The 13,266-nt window shown below is 39.3% G+C and overlaps 1 long non-coding RNA gene across 1 annotated transcript; it reads left to right on the plus strand.

The window, feature by feature from the left end:
* The first annotated feature begins 5,590 nt into the window (after positions 1–5,590).
* LOC149030478 (uncharacterized) lies at positions 5,591–8,671 on the plus strand. The gene is made up of 3 exons (XR_016178682.1): positions 5,591–5,941; positions 6,303–6,427; positions 6,788–8,671. It is a non-coding gene; the product is annotated as an uncharacterized LOC149030478 (long non-coding RNA).
* The last annotated feature ends 4,595 nt before the right edge of the window (positions 8,672–13,266 follow it).

The following is a 13,266-nucleotide window of genomic DNA, read 5'->3' on the forward strand; positions in this document are numbered from 1 at the left end:
TCTATTTTTCTCTTTTTCTTTCTCTTTTTCACTCTCTGAACGCAGCACGATCCCCACCAACACCGTGGACACCATCGCGAAACTTCCGAAGTTGCCAACTAATAATGCCTCGTTCGTACTCTTCCTTTTATGATTCTCAGATTTTCCCTCCTTTTACATCCTTTCTAACCATTGAAGTATTGTAAAAGAAACCTTGAGTATTCTATTAATTTCTAAACAAAAAATTCCAACATCCCTACAAAACAGTAATTGCAGAGTTGTGCAATCTCAAGGTAGGAAATATTATCTTATAAGTATTTTTAAATTTTGCAAAATAAATAAAAGTTTTATTCACATGCAAACAACAGATGTGGCTCGAAGCTTGAGTCAACAGAACGTAACCGCGGTGTCGCAAGTTTGAATCCTGCCAGTCGCGAAAAATAAAATACATTTTAATTTAATTCAATTTACCGATGGATGACGCAAGATAACCTAGTGCAAGGGGTGAGCGTAAAAAGTTGCAACGATGAAGTGATCAACCCTTACTGTACGAATAAAGGTGAGGCCACGAAAAATAATTTGTCACCCCCTGGGATGTCTTATTCTTATGTTAGGAAACATTTATTTTTTTTTTCTACAAAATAGAAGGTACCATGGCCTATATTGTTTAACTCAGGGATAGAAGGCACCATGACTCGTATGATATAACTCCGGGATACAAGGTACCATTGCTTATATGGTGTAACTCAAGGATAGAATGCACTATTATATCGAAGGTAACTCATGGATAGCAAGCACCATTGCATTTGGGGGTAACTCAAGGATATTCTAGAAAATTTTCGTTCTCAAAACCACAATGACTTCATTTTCATTGATTTTTGAATTTTAGAGGAACCTCATTTCCAGGAATTACTAGATATTGTGCCACTTTCTCGCACATAATTCTGTTACAAAACCAAATCCTAAATCCCAAATCCCAAAAACCCAAAAAAAACCCAAAAGCCAAGACCTAACAAATCTCAAAAACAAAGTATTACGTATATATATCTTGAATATTAAAAAAAAAAAAAAAAAAAAATATAAAATTTTCGAACAAGAAATTTAAATAGTACAAGAAAAAAGAAATTTCAGGAAGAGTTTGACCGAGTTTAGTAAGTGGTTTGGAGGAATGGAGAAAGAAGAAAAAAAGAAAAAAATCGAGTAGGAATATTGTGTTGTAGTGTCGATAAATCTTGATAAAGTATTTGTAGGATGTGACAGTGACCCCTTCCGAGGTCCTGCATTCCTTTTTCCAATAGGACAATCTAGAGTTAGTACTTGGTTGTGTATGCATTGGGTAAAACAAGTAGGAGAAATATTTCCGTTAGGTTTGGAGTTCTTTTTTTCGTGCTCCGTCGGCAACTACGACAGCAGCATCGGCGGCACCTTTGCCATCCCCAAAAACCGCCCCTTCAATACGCGACGAGCCCCGTTTGGCGTAGCGTTCGCGCTCATGCTCGTTCAACAGTATCTATCTTTCTTCGTCTAACTCGTATGCATCCCCACCTCTCGAGTTAGCGGCACCACCACCGGCAACGGCACTACCACCGAAAGGGGGTGGCACGTCGCTCACTACGTCATCTGTCCCCTCGACCAATCGACGGGCGGCGCGCATTTTTTCCCGGCGCCGAAAAAAAAGCTGGCTAAAATAGAAGTGGAGGTGGCGGAGGAGGAATAGAAAAAGAGATGGAGAGAGATGAGGAAGAGTGGACCAAAGAGAGAGAGAGAGAGAGAGAGAGAGAGAGAGAGAGACGTGGGGAAAAAAAAAGATAAAAGAAAGAAAGAGAGAGAGGTCGGCATTACCCCCGAAGCCCGTTGCGGACCAATCGCCATACGTAAAGAGGCATTTTTTATGGGCGCCGCTCGGTCGGCCGGTTTGTGTGATAAAAATTGACCTAAGTTCTCTTCTTTTTATTTTTTCGAACCGAAAGCGCGCAGGGGTAAAAGAGAAAGAGAGAGAGAGAGAGAGAGAGAGAAAGATAGATAGATAGATAGATAGATAGATAGAGAGAGGGTTGTTGCGCGCGGGCGTTGCGCATCGGCTATAACTGCCTAACATTAAAAAAGATGGGCTGTGTATGGTGGGTGGCGTTGCCGGTGCTGCCGATGGTGGTGGTGGCGGTGGCGGTGATGGTGGTGGTGATGGTGGTGGTGATGGTGGTGGTGGACAGGACCACGTAGGGTGGAGTGAGGCTTGCAACGTAGGTAGAGGCGGCAGTGGTCGCGTAGGAAGAGGAAGAGGAAGAGGAAGAGGAAGAGGAAGAGGAAGAGGTGGAGGAGGTGGAGGAGGAGAACGCAGAGATATGGTGACTGTGAGGAGGAGGTACTGGGATGTGCGACGGTAGAGAGGGAGCTCGCGTTTCGAACGACGAGCGGCACAGCACGGAGATACAAGCGCGTCGTTGCAACGTATGTATGTGTCGCGTAGGGTGAGGAACGCGTGGTGAAGAACGCGTGCGAGAGAGCTAAGGGGTAGGGGTTGAGGTTGGCGGAGGTTGGCGGAGGTTGGCGGAGGTTGGCGGAGGACGCGATCCTGTCGGGACGACAGGGAGGCTTTGGCCAGTTCTCTTCTCTCTTTCTCTTTCTCCCTTTTCTTTCTCTTGTTCTCGCTTGCTCTCTTCATCTCTTTCGGAGGGGGCGCAAAATAATGCGCATAAAATGTAGCGTATTTATCATGGAGATAAAATGATGTGCTCGACTTTCAGGCGACCGACGCTGTTGGCATGCGAGTACAGTCCGCGCGGAAACTTTAGGACTTTTGCCCTATCGAGATTGCACCATTAGAAAAGGATAATGCTTGAGAATGTAATATTTATCACGATAAGAGATAATATTTCTCCAAAGATAATATAAAACTTTGAGTAATCTCTCTCTCTCTCTCTCTCTCTCTCCTTTCTTTTGGTTAGAATATGTAATGAATTATTTTATGGAGATGTTGTAATTGTAAAACAAAGGTTATGCTCCTCCCACGTGGTGAGTGGTAGTTTAGAAAGGTAACTACTCATTGGAATAGAAAATAATCTTAGTTGACTAAGGGACTTAGCTGAGTTATCTAAAATTCATTCGCTGGATGCAAGAAATATCGTTGAATAAAATTACTTACATATTTTCTTGATTTTATCTTTTTGAGAGAGACTTTTTGTTTGAAGGAATTACATATCAGTACATAAATTTGAAATCACTTTCAAGTAGTCTCTTTCAAAGAATAATCCGGATACGAAAAGAGAATTCATTCTCGCTTCGGGCGCTTAATCAGGCGAGTCAACCCTCGGCAAGCCCTTACCAGAACATGACGTAACGTCCTGCGTTTAAATTTGCTTCTATTACGTTTCGAATGGCAACCCTAAATATTAATTTGGAAATGAACACGCAAGGAGAAAGATCGCCAGCTCTTCTCTACTAACCTGCTTCTCTTAGCGTCTTCTCTTGTCTCGGAATATTTGGCAGCTGTTCTAGAGAACGATGAGAACACGGTAGATGGAGCAACAAATTGGCAATAAAATTTTGAAATCGTGGGCGACAGGAAATTGACGCAAATATCGTTCGTGTCTTTCAATCACGAGGAACCCTCGTTCATGCAGCAGCAGCACCCTTTGCATTACCCTGCGTATCCGGAAGAAGCTCCGAAGGACGCGAAATTCTCCTTCGCGATCGATTGTAATACGTTATAGTGATTAATATCATTTCAATAGAGATTGACGTAATCAAAATTAAAAAAAATTAATTGACAAATCTGTGGATGACCGGATCTTTCATTTCTTTCGAGTAATTTAAATGAATAAACGATTGAAAAGATTTTGCTCGTAAAGTTCATTGCAAAGAAAAAAAGAAAAGAAAAGGAAACAACCCTCTTCGCGTTCCAACCAACGACTCAACCTCTCCCCTATTTTTCCGTACGAAGGGACAAAAATAAACTTAACGTGATCCTAAACTCACGAAGATGCGGTCCTTTGTTTTAAACGACAAGGGGGGAGAAGAGTTGTCCTTTGCTTGTGATTTTGCTGTCTGCGTTCAATATACACAGAGACTTGACGACGACGTCCAAGAGTTGTCCCCGTGTCCACCCTTCGTAATTCTATCAGAAGCCAATCACGTCCGGCTGAGGGTTGTCGCTGCTTGTGTATGCCTTGTGGAAGAAATTCGTTGGAGAGAAAGGTAGATATATTCATAGAGAAAGAAGGAGAGAGAGAGAGAGAGAGAGAGAGAGAGAGAGAGAGAGAGAGAGAGAGAGAGAGAGAGTTCACGGATATCTTAGGAAAATATTGGCCAATTTTTCTTGATAGATTTTCTTCCTTTTTCTTTCACCTTTTTTCACCATTTCCTTTTCTTTCGAATCCTTCCATCCTGAACGAGTCCCCATACTTGCAGGAAATGTCGGTACCAACAGGAACGACTACTCTTAACTGGCTTTAAATTCCCACTATCTTTAAACCGTACCCAGAAAAATACACTTAACGAGACAGTATACCGTAAATCCACGTACTCGAATTATCTTTCGCGGAAAAGATGGTACCACCAAGCGTTTGGACTGCTACATCCCGACGAAAGCTTTTCATTTCCGTAATATTTTATAAGTTATCTCGTCAACTCCTATGTCTCGGGATTTATGTGTTAATAACATATTTCAAACTTTTCCTACAAAGTCCGACGTTAGAATAAAAAAAGAAAACAAACGATTAAAAGTATCATCGATGATGATTACACAAATATCATTGTGAATTACTTATTGTCACTGACAATTAATGTAATTTTACATTAGTTGTTGAAGTCTTTAACGGACTTCATTTGAATAAAGAGTGAAGTTATCCATTTGATTTCTCTTTTGAAAGAAAAGAAGAAAAGTTAGCGCGCGTGTTGGTTGGAACGATCTTAACGTTACAAAGAGACAGAAAGACGATGCGTGTTTGAAGAAACGTAATTAGTCATCGTCGGAAAAGCCCGAGATCGTTTCTCGCTTGCAACGAAGGTCGATGGAGAAACGGTTGGATGGTGGAAAGGTAGAAAGTTTTCGTATCAAAATTCAAGTGTCTTCCCATCGTTTAGCGTACTCGAGTATAGGAGCGAAGATCACGAAATCTGGAAACAAAAGTACGTTCGTTGTGAGGAGATAGGAGGAGTGGTGGATGGTAAAGATGGTAAGAGGAGGGGTATAATATGGATCTCCATTTGAAATAAGCTTTTCCCCCGGTCTTCTAGCACCCCTACCTCATTCTCTCTCTTTCTCTCTTTCGCTTTCTCTCACTCGTGCACCTAGTTTGTTGCGTTTGAATATTCAAGCGAACAAGTTTTCTCCTTTTTTATATGCCCCCTCTCTTCTACCTCCTACACTCCTCCTTCTCTCATTCCCCGCCTCCTCCTCCTCCTCCTGCTCCTTTTTTTTATTAGCTTGCTACCTACCTCCCTCCCACCCTTCCACTCTCCTCCTTCCTCGCCCTAGCGTCTACTCGGACATCTTTATTCATTGCCTTTCCAAAGATATAATTGAGTAATTATTTATAATATATCTAGAATATGCATGCTTCACTTCTCTCCGACGGAATACATTACCGCTTACTACCCCTAAACGTAACCTCTTGTTACCGTTTGGATTTCTAGCTTGCAGAACGCAGGGGTTCTCACGTTCAACAACTTTTTCCAATCGAGTATAGTCCCTGATCGAAAGGATATAAAAGAAAAGAAAAGAAAAGAAAAAAAAAGAATAAAATATGAAATAATGAAAAATGGAATAAAAAAGAAAGGTTAAACATGTTGTTATAGAATTTCGATCGAACGATTCGTTAAGTCAGCCAGATAAGACTTGATGTAGGAACGTCAATAAATCTTAACGCTCGATCGGCACGAATCACCTCGCTAGCCTTAGAGAAGGGAATAACCCGCGAAGGGCGAAGCCATAATTTCGTATTAGAGGGTAATCGCAATCAGAGTAAGTAATCGATGTATTAGTCCTCCGTTAATTAACGTCCTTATGATCGCGACATAGGTTAATCAGACCCGTCGACGCACAAATTTACGGTTTCTCGTGCATTTATGATCAAAACCTCCTCCTTTGGCAGACCTACATGCTATCAAACTTTCCCATGGTTTCAAATTTCATTTAATAACGATTCAATTACATTCTCACAATATTATTTCTTAAACATTGTATATTTAACTAATAAGAACAAAAATATATAACTTGTGTGGTATAAATAATTGAAAAGAAAAAATAATTCGATAGATCGAAATCGACTGAGAACCAATCGTCAAGTAGTAACGTTTTAAAAGGAGTTTTCTTTCCTTTTAAGGGTAAGAAGAAAAAGGAGACTAAGAATCGTTTTAATTCACGCCATAAGAGAAACGTGCGCCGATGAAAGGCCGAGAAAAGGGTTGAAGTATGCGAACCGAGAAGGAAAAACGAAGGCGCTGAAAGGTATTCCGTTCTTCTTAACGGACTTATAACCAAGCAATTCCGCGTTTCATATTCTTAAGAAAACGTTCCCCTCTTTGGTTTGGTGCGAGTCTGTCGCGTGTCTAATAGCAGTAAAACGAATACTAGTCGTGCAACATTGACCTAACCAAGATCTTCATTCTGGCCAATTCTTGGACACCTTTTCTAACCTTCCTCAATTACTCTCCCTCTTTTTTTCGACATTTTCTTTCACAACCACCAGCTGTGTTTACAGAAATCTTATTTATATAATAGTAAACAAATTAAATGAACATTTTAGAAAAAGGTTAAGTGTGTAATATAATCCTTGATAGTTCTAATACGATTTTATCAATTCCCTAGAGAATTTAATCGAATCGTCAATCCTCCGACGGAAGGAAATAAATAAAAAGAAAAAAGTTGAAATAATAAAAGGGAAAAAAAAGAAGATAATAAAAAAGGGTGACCGTAAACGAAGACGACTAACGTAGGAGGAGACGGAACGATCCCTGAATGGCAACTTGCCGAAAATGGCGTTGGGAATATATCCCGGCAATTACCATTACGTGCCTGAAGTTGGCCTGCTCGTCGTTCGGATAGCATAATGCTGTATTTAATGGGCAGCACTGCGGGCCGTGTGTGACACGATATACGAGGCCGAGTCAACATATATCCTGTCAGATTTTTAAAATGCCCTGATTTACTATGACCATTGTACTGTCCGCCGCATATCTATTGTCGTGGATATATCCCGACGGTTATCCGCTCGCTTCTGTCTAATTTCTTTCAGATATTCTCTTCCTTACTTCCCTTTTTTCTTTTTTTTTTATTTTTTTTTTTTCATTCTTACAGACGTACCGCGCATACATGATCGAGAGTAGAAATCATTTTTTGTAGATACATACGTACATGTACACACGTTAGAATCAAATAGAGACGATGTTATGAAAACTCGTACAAAAAGATAATCATTATTTTAATTTAAATCCTTCTTAACTAATTGTAAAAATATTGCAAATTTTATTAATCAGATTTATACTTGATGAAAATTATATCTTAGAAAATGTTAATTCATGATGGGAAAATCTTTGATAATGAAATTGGATATAAGGTGTGAGAGTAGTAAATCGGATGAGAAAGAAGAAGAAACAAAGGAAAAAAATAAAGAAGAAAGAAACAGAGAGATAAAGGATGCTATAAGTCGAAGATGCTTTTGCCATCGGGAAAGGAATATATAATTGGTATCGGCGTTACTTCTTCGAGTCACGCATACGTGCGAATACGGTCAAAAGGAGAGATAAGTTAATGAAATTCTGAGTGTGTGGCAAAAGGTGTGTTACGAGATTCTTACGTGTACACGATATATAAATGACGATTCGATATAAATTGATTAGTCGCGCGATACTCGATGGACCGACTGGCTTTAATTAAGTTATCGATTTATTTTCTATATCCTTCGAAAGTCCTCCTTTCACGCTTCACAATTCCTCGATCTTCATCGTAAAACACTTCTCCGACCCCCTTTTTTACTTGGCTTAAGTAAGCATTAATGTGACTCGTCACGTTCAACTTGGATATCTCTCTCTCTCTCTCTCTCTTTCTTCATTTCTTTCTCTTTCCTCTTCAATATATTCCATGATATCCTACTTCACCGGTTCGTACTTATTTCTTAGCTAAGAAAAAAATAATAGTATCAGAGTGGTGTATATCGAGTATTAAGATTCTCAATTTAACCTATTAACTATTATCAATGTATAAATAATAGTAATGATGTGTATCCAAATAGAAACTATCTTAATTCTACGAGATTTTCCCATCCAACTAACAACTAACATTTGTAAGTTTGATCTTGTATTATTTCTCCGTCCCCTCTACCCCTCGTTAAATTTCATAGTTTGAAAAGCGGTAGAGACACGGTAACGATTTCTCGTAAATGTCCAATCAATCCTATACCATCTCGTATAAATCTTGAATGAACAGAGAACGCGTTACGTCGACGATATACGAACGACAATCGGGAGTTACTGGTAAGAGTAGGTATACTTTATTAAATACGCATGTCAATGAATAATCCGAGAAAATTTCGTAGCTTAAGAAAAAAAAAATTCTCTTTGGTTGGTGTGTTGGATCTTCGCGTGCATCCTCGATCGATAGTAGATCGTCGAGCGTTAATGGTGCAGCCATTATCGCAAATTTCTCTCCTTAAATCGAACGTCGCAGTTGAGTTCAAGGTAAGCTTCGAGAAGCGGTAGCTCAAGCTCTCTTTCCTTCTTTCTTTCTTTCATTCTTTCTTTCTCTTGCATCCGGAGATGGAAGGATGGAGAGAAAGAGAGAATGAAAGAAAGAAAAATAAAGAGAAGGAATGAGAAGAGAGTGAAATGGAGAGAGGCAACCGAGCGAAGCTGGCTGATTGTAAGTTATATGCGACGCGCTTGCTTTATATCTCTCCAACCGCAACTTTCCGCTCTCGTAAAGCCTGCCTGCCTGCCTGCTTGCTTGCCTTCCTGCCTGCCTGCCTGCCTGCCTGCCTGCTTGCCTTCGTATTCTCCTCTTTGCATTCGCGTCGTCTTCGAAAGAGTATCGTCCTTTTAACTCGAATACGTACGCGGTTTTTAACCTCCACGGACTTTAATCGGATCCCCAAGTCGATGTTTACTCTTTTACTTTCAACCTAAGTCATGAAACCTTTGACCCTAACAGAAAATCCTCTTTTTCTCTTACGATTAGAAATTAACTCTTATTTTATTCGGTTCATTTAATTTATTTATTTCTTTTCATTTAGTTATTTAATCGAATAATCGTAGATGGAAGACGATTAAGTCTTATATATTTAGATGGATACTAATCGAATGTTCTAGAATCGTTTATATGATCGAGTACAGTGAGATTCTCATTGGTCGATTCGTCGGAAGGTAAGAGAGGAGCTAGAACGTGTTATTCTTCGAATGAGCCTGAGACACTTCCTTACACAAACGGAGAGAAGTTAAAGTCGCGGGGTCAGCGAGATCTCTCAGGTCTCTCTGGCTGATGTCCATAATCTGAGCAGAGACGGTACCGGTGACAAGGACCAAAAGAGAGAGAGAGAGAGAGAGAGAGAGAGAGAGAGAGAGATGCAGGTGGCAATGGTGGAAGGGGGATCTAGGGTGTTCGGGTCTGAGGTTAACTTATAATAACAGAAGTTGTGTCGGAGAGTTCAGTGACTGGGTACCGCCTAGGAAAAGCCCAGGACAGCTAGCTCGACAGGGATGAGGGATAGGTCGTCGCCAAGTGTCCAGCCAACAGAATGCGAGCTATAGTATCTACTAGCTCGGTACAAGACGTGAGACCTGCTCTCACGTGACCGCCGGTAAACTAACCGTGGCGTATGCTGCACAAACAGTGTCGAACTTTCTGCGCAAATTGTAAATTTAGAACTTCGATATGTCTTGGTGATGCCCGACGGTAAATCGCCTGATACTCCTAGCAACGAACAACTGAGTCTTTCTCCTTCCTGCAATCGTCTCGCGATAAGTCTCTGTCCTAGTAGGATATTCCGTTTACTGTTTCTCAGCAAAATCTTCTTACTTCTAAACAACGTTACTCTATCGAATTTATATCTATTCTATTCTAGTATTCTAAATAACAAATATTATATAATAATGCGACTACAATTAACACATTCGCGACCGGCATATTTTTTCCTTTTTTAATACTGAGTACCGGCAAAAATGATGAATTATTTAAATTTATATTTAAATAATAAAATATAATATTTAAATATTATACCAATTTATTGATATTAAATTTTTAAAATTAAAAATGACGTGAATCTTACGTCAACGGTAATTAGGAATAGAACTCGAAAAGACGTAAATTCACGTCAGCGGTCGCGAATGTGTTAATTAATAATTCAAGTTTTAAATAAACGAAACTATAAAAATATATATGATTTAAGCGTTATAGAATAAGAAGCTTCGAAACAAGAAGACAGATAAAAATACTAACATTATTTCCATCTATATTTTGCTATTGTTTCTCGCCGTATAAAAAGAGAAATAACGAAAGAAAGAAAGTGAAAGAAACAAAGAAGATAACTTTGAATATCCCGAGTTTTTTTTTTATCACGCCCCATATGAATCGCCGGAAAGACTGACAAACGACAAAAACGTAAAGACATAAATTTAAATAAAGCTCCCTTGAATCGACTTTTTCCCGTTCCGTGGTACTTTGTAAGTGAAATAAATACATCTTTCATCCAACGTATAAACGGGAAGTATCGTACACGTCAGCCATCCTTCCTCGATTTTGATCGTACGTAAAGTAAGTCACTGGAGTATTCTTACTAGCTTCCCACTATAAATTTGTATGCATAGAAACTTATTTTAGAATTATTATACTTTTAAAATATGTTTCTCCATATAAAAATCTTAAAATATTGATTGTTTTAAATTGATAACGGGGGTGCGAATAATTTCTGTGGCTCAGAATACATTCCTTGAATATTTGAAAAGAATAAAATACGCTTATCGATATTATCAATGTTGCGAAGGACGTAGAAATCGTAATGTGCAATGAGAATAATTTTCTCGGCCGTTGTCACCAGCGATACGTTCATCCAAAGTATCGGTTTTTGCCCTAAGGGCTTGCACGACCAGGAGGGTAGCATCGAATCGACTTTACTTCGTGGTAGGTACTCGTTAGAAAATGTCCAATCGCTGTTCGAACGCGTACTCTTACAATGTATGACTCGACTGAATCACGACTATCATAAAATATCATCGGTAAACAATTAACATTCGTGTAAGTCCAGCCCACGCGTACGAACGGTCTTAGGGGCATTTGTAAAGACGTGGAGAAGAAGGGAAAGTTGGAGGAGGATGAGGAAAAGGAGAAGGAGGTGAAAGAGAAGTAAGTAAGAAGACGAAGAGGAAGAAGAAACGCGTTCGGTTGCTTCGTACGATCCGTTCTAACAATTTGCCCGGAGGGTTGTTACCTCGTTAAGTGACAATCAGAGGCGTTGGCTTGAAGTAGTACACCAGCATGTCAGATGTCCATTGCTGTTAGCACGCTGGACCTACTTCGACACGTCTCGGATCACCACAGGTCAACGATTTGTTCGAATCGTCGTTGTAAATTCATCCGTTTCATGATTATCCTAACAAAATATTTTCACTTTCTATGATAATCATCTACAAATACTACCCTACTAACATTTCCCCATACTCATTTTAATGGATTCTTTCAATGGATTATACGTCATTCCTTTTGCTTTCTCCGACACCCTCTTTTTTTTTCTTTTCTTTTTTTTTTTTTTATTTTCCTTTTTATCAACCGATGAACGACGAACGATTCACCCTCTTGCAGCAAAGTGAGAACTCCCCTTCGATCCTACGACGGAGAAATAACAACACTGAGCGATCGTGATTGTTCCCAAGTGAAATCTACATTTCTAACGATCTTACTATTGTTTTGGAATGTATACGAGGGGTGTGAGTTTTGAAAGGGTGTCGACACGACAAATTTACATAGACGTGTCCCTTATCTCAAAACTGTGAGATAAGTTCTCGATAAACGTACCTTTACAAAAAGATCTTTAAAGCTTTAAAATAAAACAAAAACCATGAAAAATGTTTAAAAATGGAGTGTTCGTTTGTTTAGAAATTAAACAAATTACTATTGTAAATACGCATATCTATTAACGTTAAGATGAAGTTCTTGATTCATTCGTTCAAGTTTCTACGTCGATTTAGAAGTTGTCTGCTGTATAATTTATTCTGTAACTAGTTGTGTCTATATCTCATGAAGGAAGGAAGGAAGGAAGGAAGGAAGGAAGGGTTATGTCTAAATAAGTCTAATTTTTTCTTCTTCTCTATTTAAAGATGTAAAATATATCGATAAATTTTCTCAACAACGTTTTTTCGGATCTTACTCGAAAAAAAAAAGAAAGAAATAAAGAGAAACTAAAAGTGTTTATTATCAAAGAAACAAATACAACAACAACAAAAAATCAACATAATTTTTCGCAATATTTTTCCATCGGATTACTCAATGAATATATTTATTTAAACGGTATCCATAAATTAAAAGGTGTTTTCGGTAGGTTTAATCTCCGAATAAAATCGAAATGTTGAGTCTAATTATCGAATACCACCCAGAGATCATAAAAGAATTAATAACGTCAAGGTGACTGGTCGATTTCGGCTAAAGAAAAATAAAGATAGCGAGATAGTAAAAAAAAAAAAAAATAAAGAGAGATAGGTAGGTAGAAGATGGAGAAAGAATCAGCTCGTATAGGCAGCAGACACCTGCCAAATTTTTATCAGCTAATCGTTCCACATGTAGGTTTCTCTCTCGGATACGGAAGAGAATTCTGGATCCATAAGCACGAGAATCACGGGGTCTCGTACGCTCATTACGGTGAACAAGTCGGGCGAATTAACGAGCCAGAGAAGAAGGAGGCCCCGGGGATATGGTTATTGACTTTTGTCACGTCTACGTTGTAACAGCAGCACGTTGATGCGATCAGCATCGATACGTATCAATTACACGAGGAATATTAATGAGCTATCAAGCATCGCTGCAGACGAGGCGTGATCGCATGACGTGAGTTTTTTCTACATGTTGAACAAGGAAAGAAAAGGAAAGGAAAGGAAAGAAACGGAAAGGGGATGGAACGGGAGAGGAAGGGATAGATATAAAATGGGGAAAGAGAGAAAAAGAATGAGAGAGAGAGAGAGAGAGAGAGAGGAAGAGACAGAGAGTGGGGCTGATGAACAACGAACGAAGAAGGCATAAGAGAAGGAAAGGTAGATGGAGGGTGAGAAAGAGGGAGCAGGTATCCGCGCGTATTTGACGAGGGATCT

The sequence above is a fragment of the Polistes dominula genome, unplaced genomic scaffold (assembly GCF_049000335.1).
Source record: "Polistes dominula isolate Pdom_NZ unplaced genomic scaffold, Pdom_raw_medaka contig_18, whole genome shotgun sequence".
Lineage (NCBI taxonomy): Eukaryota > Metazoa > Arthropoda > Insecta > Hymenoptera > Vespidae > Polistes > Polistes dominula.